The 5,839-nt window shown below is 40.5% G+C and overlaps 1 pseudogene; it reads left to right on the top strand.

Annotated features, from left to right (window-relative positions):
* The first annotated feature begins 348 nt into the window (after window positions 1-348).
* LOC110567889 (intraflagellar transport protein 70A-like) lies at window positions 349-3,739 on the top strand (annotated as a pseudogene).
* Window positions 3,740-5,839: the final 2,100 nt, after the last annotated feature.

Genomic DNA, 5,839 nt, shown 5'->3' with positions numbered 1-5,839 from the left:
TTTGCAATCTGGTTCCTTTATTAAAAGGTCCTTTTATTGTACTGGCGAATCTCTACATTATTAAAAGTAAGCCAAACCCCAGCATCAGTATACACCATACCGTGTACAAGGCTTAAAATCGCGAGGAACACGGGGCCGGAAACCTTCCTCCGCCGTGCAAGAGACCGCGGTGCTACAACAGACGAAGAGAGCGCCCCTCATCTTTAGTGGGCACGAAAGGCGGGTGACTCTGCGTCCCGACGGGCCGCGGATCAGGTCAGTACAACAGGGACTACGCCTCCCAGCATGCAGTGCGACCATGGCTGCGCAGCTGCGCCACTGGAACGGTGCATGCCAGGACGGTGAGATTCCGTCTTTGAACAGCCCGGAGTAGACTTTCCCCTCCTAACTGCCGCCACTCCGCAGTCCAGATCTTTGAAAATCAAACCGAAATTGAGAGACTAACGAGAATGGTTCCTTTTTAGCCCTAGCAGATTTCTTCCGTGACAAAGTAACCGGCAGTCTTCCGTTTCCGGTTGCCGTGGTAACCACAGGCATAACAGCCGTGGCGGTTATGGCTGGCCTGAAAGGCGCGCAGATCCCCGACGGGGAGTTCACCGCGGTCCTGTACCGGCTCATCCGCGATGCCTGCTACGCCGAGGCGGTGCAGCTGCTGGGCCGAGAGCCGCAGCGGAGCCCGCGGAGCCGCGCCGTCCTGTCGTTGCTGGGCTACTGCTACTACCGCCTGCAGGAGTTCGGGTTGGCGGCCGAGTGCTATGAGCAGCTGAGCCAGCTGCACCCGGAACTGGAGCAGTACCGCCTGTACCAGGCCCAGGCCCTGTACAAGGCCTGCCTTTATCCGGAGGCCACACGGGTCGCCTGCCTTCTCATGGATAACCCCGCCTACCACAGCCGGGTCCTCCGCCTGCAAGCTGCCATCAAATACAGCGAGGGCAATCTGCCAGGGTCCAGGAGCCTGCTGGAGCAGCTGCTGAGTGGGGAAGCGGGAGAAGATAGTGGGGTCAAGAATGAGACTGATGGCCAGGTCAACCTGGGTTGTTTGCTCTACAAGGAGGGACAGTATGAAGCTGCGTGCTCCAAGTTTTTTGCGGCCCTGCAGGCCTCGGGCTACCAACCTGACCTTTCCTACAACCTGGCTTTGGCTTATTACAGCAGCCGGCAGTATGCTTCAGCACTGAAGCATATCACTGAGATTATTGAGCGTGGTATGCGCCAGCACCCTGAGCTAGGTGTGGGCATGACCACTGAGGGCATTGATGTTCACAGTGTTGGCAACACCTTAGTCCTCCACCAGACTGCTTTGGTGGAAGCCTTCAACCTTAAGGCAGCCGTAGAATACCAATTGAGAAACTATCAGGCAGCCCAAAAAGCCCTCAGTGACATGCCACCCAGGGCAGAGGAAGAGTTGGACCCTGTGACTCTACACAACCAGGCACTAATGAACATGGATGCCAGGCCTACAGAAGGGTTTGAAAAGCTACCGTTTTTGCTCCAGCAGAATTCCTTTCCCCCAGAGACTTTTGGCAACCTATTACTGCTCTACTGTAAATATGAGTATTTTGACCTTGCAGCAGATGTCCTGGCAGAAAATGCCCATTTGACTTACAAGTTCCTCACACCCTATCTCTATGACTTCCTGGATGCCGTGATCACTTGCCTTATAGCTCCTGAAGAGGCTTTCCTTAAGCTTGATGGGCTAGCAGGGATGCTGACTGAGGTCCTCTGGAAACTCACCATACAAGTACAGGAAGCAAGACACAATAGAGATGATGAAGCCATCGAAAAGGCAGTGAATGAATATGATGAAACCCTGGAGAAGTATATTCCCGTGTTGATGGTTCAGCCAAAAATCTACTGGAACCTTGAAAATTATGCAATGGTGGTGAAGATCTTCCGCAAATCTGTGGAATTCTGTAATGACCACGACGTGTGGAAGCTGAATGTGGCTCATGTTCTGTTCATGCAGGAAAACAAATACAGAGAAGCCATTGGTTTCTATGAATCCATAGTTAAGAAGCATTATGATAACATCCTGAGTGTCAGTGCTATTGCACTGGCTAATCTCTGTGTTTCCTATATTATGACAAGTCAAAATGAAGAAGCAGAGGAGTTGATGAGGAAGATTGAAAAGGAGGAAGAGCAGCTCTCTTATCATGACCCAGATAAGAAAATGTACCATCTCTGCACTGTGAATTTGGTGATAGGAACTCTTTATTGCACCAAAGGAAGCTATGAGCTTGGTATTTCTTGAGTTATCAAAAGTTTGGAGCCTTATAATAAAAAGCTGGGAACAGATACTGGTATTATGCCAAAAGATGCTTCCTGTCCTTGTTAGAAAACATGTCAAAACACATGATAGTCATTCATGACAGTGTTATTCAAGAATGTATCCAGTTTCTGGGACACTGTGAATTTCATGGCACAAACATACCTGCTGTTATTGAGGAACCCCTGGAAGAAGAAAGAATGCATGTTGGGAATAATACAGTCACAGATGAGTCCAGACAATTGAAAGCTTTAATTTATGAGATTATAGGATGGAATAAGTAGTTCTGGCTGATAGTGGCTTTTTTCAAAATGGCTTTCTTACCTATCACACTTTTTAATCTGTACTTAGCCTTGGCATCTTTATATTTGTTTTATTTTGAACTTTATACACTTTAAATTATAATAACAAGTAGTATGTTTGAACGACTTTTTCATTTAATTCAGAAGAGTAGGGACTATGCAGTGTAAGCTGAATCACTTCTGCTTTCTTCCTACTAGTGACAACCATCTGGTCTTGCCCTCAAGCAACAGTTGCAAGAGTGACATCTTTGTTTAAGCAAGTAACCCCAAATAGAGTTGATGTTTCAGCTTTGAGCTGTGAAAAGGGTATGTCATGGACCAAAGCTCTATCAGTATGTGTATGTTTGCATTTGGTCACTGGTATGTAAATGACTGCTAGCTTATGGCTGGACCACTTCTCAATCAGTAAATAAAGCCATGTCTATTTTGCCATCTCAGGATAGACTGTGCTGTCTAATAAATTAATTCTTAACTCTATTTCTCCAGTTTTTTCATCCTTTAACTTTCTGGATCGCAACAAAGTTCTACTTTAGACCTTCTCTAAGTCCTTTTTAGAAGTACAAGTATAATGGAAATTTCTTTTCTTGGTTCTTTTCAGGTTATGAGGTTTGGTCAATGACTTAATTTTTTTTTTTTTTTGTAATTTGGTTGATTGGTTGCTTAAGTTTTATAACATTTTCTTCATTTTCTATTTTTGATTTTACAGAAGTGATTTTGCCTCCTTGTGTATACTGACATGTTAAGTGTAGAAGCTTATTAATATTTTCAGTTTTTTTGAAAACTGAAAATTTTTTTACTTTTTAATTTTATTAGGAAAAAATAAGCACTGAAGTGAGAATGAGAAGACTAAAGTATGAGTTCCATACCTTCTAATTTTACACTTTCAGAAATTCCTTTATTCGTTGGGGTTTCACAGTCATTTGAACTATCAGAAGCCTTTACAATTACTTTTGGCTGTAACATCTTATTTTGTATAAGCCATATAGAAAAAAGTTTGCCTTTCTGTTTTTATGACCTGGATATATAAACAAATCGGCTAGGAAATATATAATTGTGTAATATTAATGTTTGCTAGGATTTTGGCTTACTGTACATGTTAACCCCTGCTGTAAATGATTGTTATCTTATTGTTGGATGTTATACTGATTATTAATAAAACATTTGGATTTTTGCCTTTTTACTTGGAATTTTTGCTTACAACTCTAGCTACGAATATATATAGTGTGGTCCCCAGTCTCTGCTATGGTTGTGCATAAATTGATAATTTTGTAAGTATTTAAAAATTGTATAATTCTCTTAAACTACCCTTTTAGATTTCAAACTAATGTTTGTTTTTGTTGGGGAAGGGGAGATTTGCTTTTAATCCTTCCCAAAAATGATGAACCACCCTTCCATTCAGTAGTTTTATTGACAGGCTGTTAAAATGTATTTTTTCCCCAATAATTCTTGAAACAATCAGACCCTCTCCTGCTTCTAATGTGAAGGCCTTTAGATGCCAGTTTGCCAGAAATCTGGAAACAGAGGAACAAGTGAAGTGAAGATGTAATGGAGATTTAGCTACATGATGTACTTCACAGTCCACCTTGGATTCCCATCATGTCCAAATCTCAGTAGTTAATCAACTGTCTGCTGCCGTTAACACAACAGAGGTAATGGATAAAATAATGGAAATAACAGATACCAGAGCTACTTCCATAACTAACTCACCAAATCAAATCATCAGTCCTTATACTCTTGTTTTATTTAATACAAGGAGAAGAGGCCATGCAGACTTTTGAAAAGGTCAAAGCCACATAGAACAGGAAGACAATCTCTAGTTTAAAGCTTTCTCTTTGAGTGTTTTCCCCCCACTGCCTTCAAAGAGGCTACTTGAGAGATAGTGGTGTTTACTGCTGCAGAATGTATCAAAATAAGAAATGAAAAATATATCTTTCTTACCACCCCCTTCTCTTTCCCTTTTTTATCTTTTCCCTTTTGTCAAGTATAGGGACACTTTTCTCTGATAGCTAAAAGTTGAACCTTAACCAGGTATAAAAGATGCATACCAGCCTTTTAACAGTAAGTGTCAGGTGAATGAGCAGTATGATTATCAAGGTGACTTTGGAAACCTTTTAAAAATCCATTTTTGCAAAACAAGATAACATGTATTGATGAAAAGTGGCTCTCAGATTGGTAAAGCCAGAAAAAATTTTAAGAGGACTCACCAAAAGTACTAGTTCTATATAATTTGTTGAATAGAGTGAACTTTTAAAAATATATTTGTGGTAGCCTCCTCTTTTAAACTTTTTGAACTCAAAAGACTGAAATTTTAAAGACATGTAGTATTTGTACCATTTTAAATTCTGTAACATTGGGAATTAAATATACTTAACTTTAGAGGACATTTGCCTTACTGTAATCTATAATCATTTTATATTGAAAAATAGGGCCAGACATTAGCCAGAAGGTAATTAATTTATTAGCCATAGGTATAGTGTTTAGTATTCTCTTGGGGAGTGAGTCTTTACAAGGTGATCACTCTATACTTGATACCACTGTTAATTGAGGTTCTTTTGGTTCTTTAATTAAATCAGCTCCTTTGGATTTGGGCCAAGATTGATCCACCACATACTGAAATCATTTCAACAACATTATAATGTATATTTATTTGAAAAGGAATTGCTTCATAAAGAAAAATTATTAAAATATAGAGAGTTCTAAGTACATTTCTAGTGTGAAATATAAGCATTTGTTAGTTGAAGTGAGACCTGACAATAACTTGATTGCAAATATTAATACCATGTGAACATATGAAATGGGCCCAAGTCCTTGTTCAAAAGCAAAATTTGCATGTTTATGAAATAAAACACATCAATATCAATGACTGAATATCTTAATTCAAAATAGCAAATGGCTAAATTTGTACTATGCAAACGGGACCCTAGTAAGGTATGTGGGAAAGCGTATGTTGCTGCTAATATTTTATTTTCAATTATTTCATTAGGAGAGTCAAATGCTTAAGATAAAGGACACATGACTAAAAGTTTCACCAGCACTCATGGCAACTGCTATAAAACATGTGTCCGTGGAGTGCCCACAAACCCCCAATATCTTGTTAAGTCCCAACAGTAAACTACTGGCTGGTTAGTTTTTCTAATCAGGGTCAGGGTCTGTTCTATGAAAACTCAACCTCTTAGTCCCAGTTCTTCCAAATTTTCCAAAACCATACACTGTAGTGTATGTACTTCATATATGGAAAGGAGACTGTATACTTCTGTGAATATAAATTGTC

This window comes from Aotus nancymaae, unplaced genomic scaffold, assembly GCF_030222135.1.
Source record: "Aotus nancymaae isolate 86718 unplaced genomic scaffold, 86718_ANA_hifiasm-v0.15.2.pri h1tg000008l, whole genome shotgun sequence".
NCBI lineage: Eukaryota > Metazoa > Chordata > Mammalia > Primates > Aotidae > Aotus > Aotus nancymaae.
Note: the sequence above shows the minus strand (reverse complement) of the source record. Positions and strands in the feature narration are given on the sequence as shown.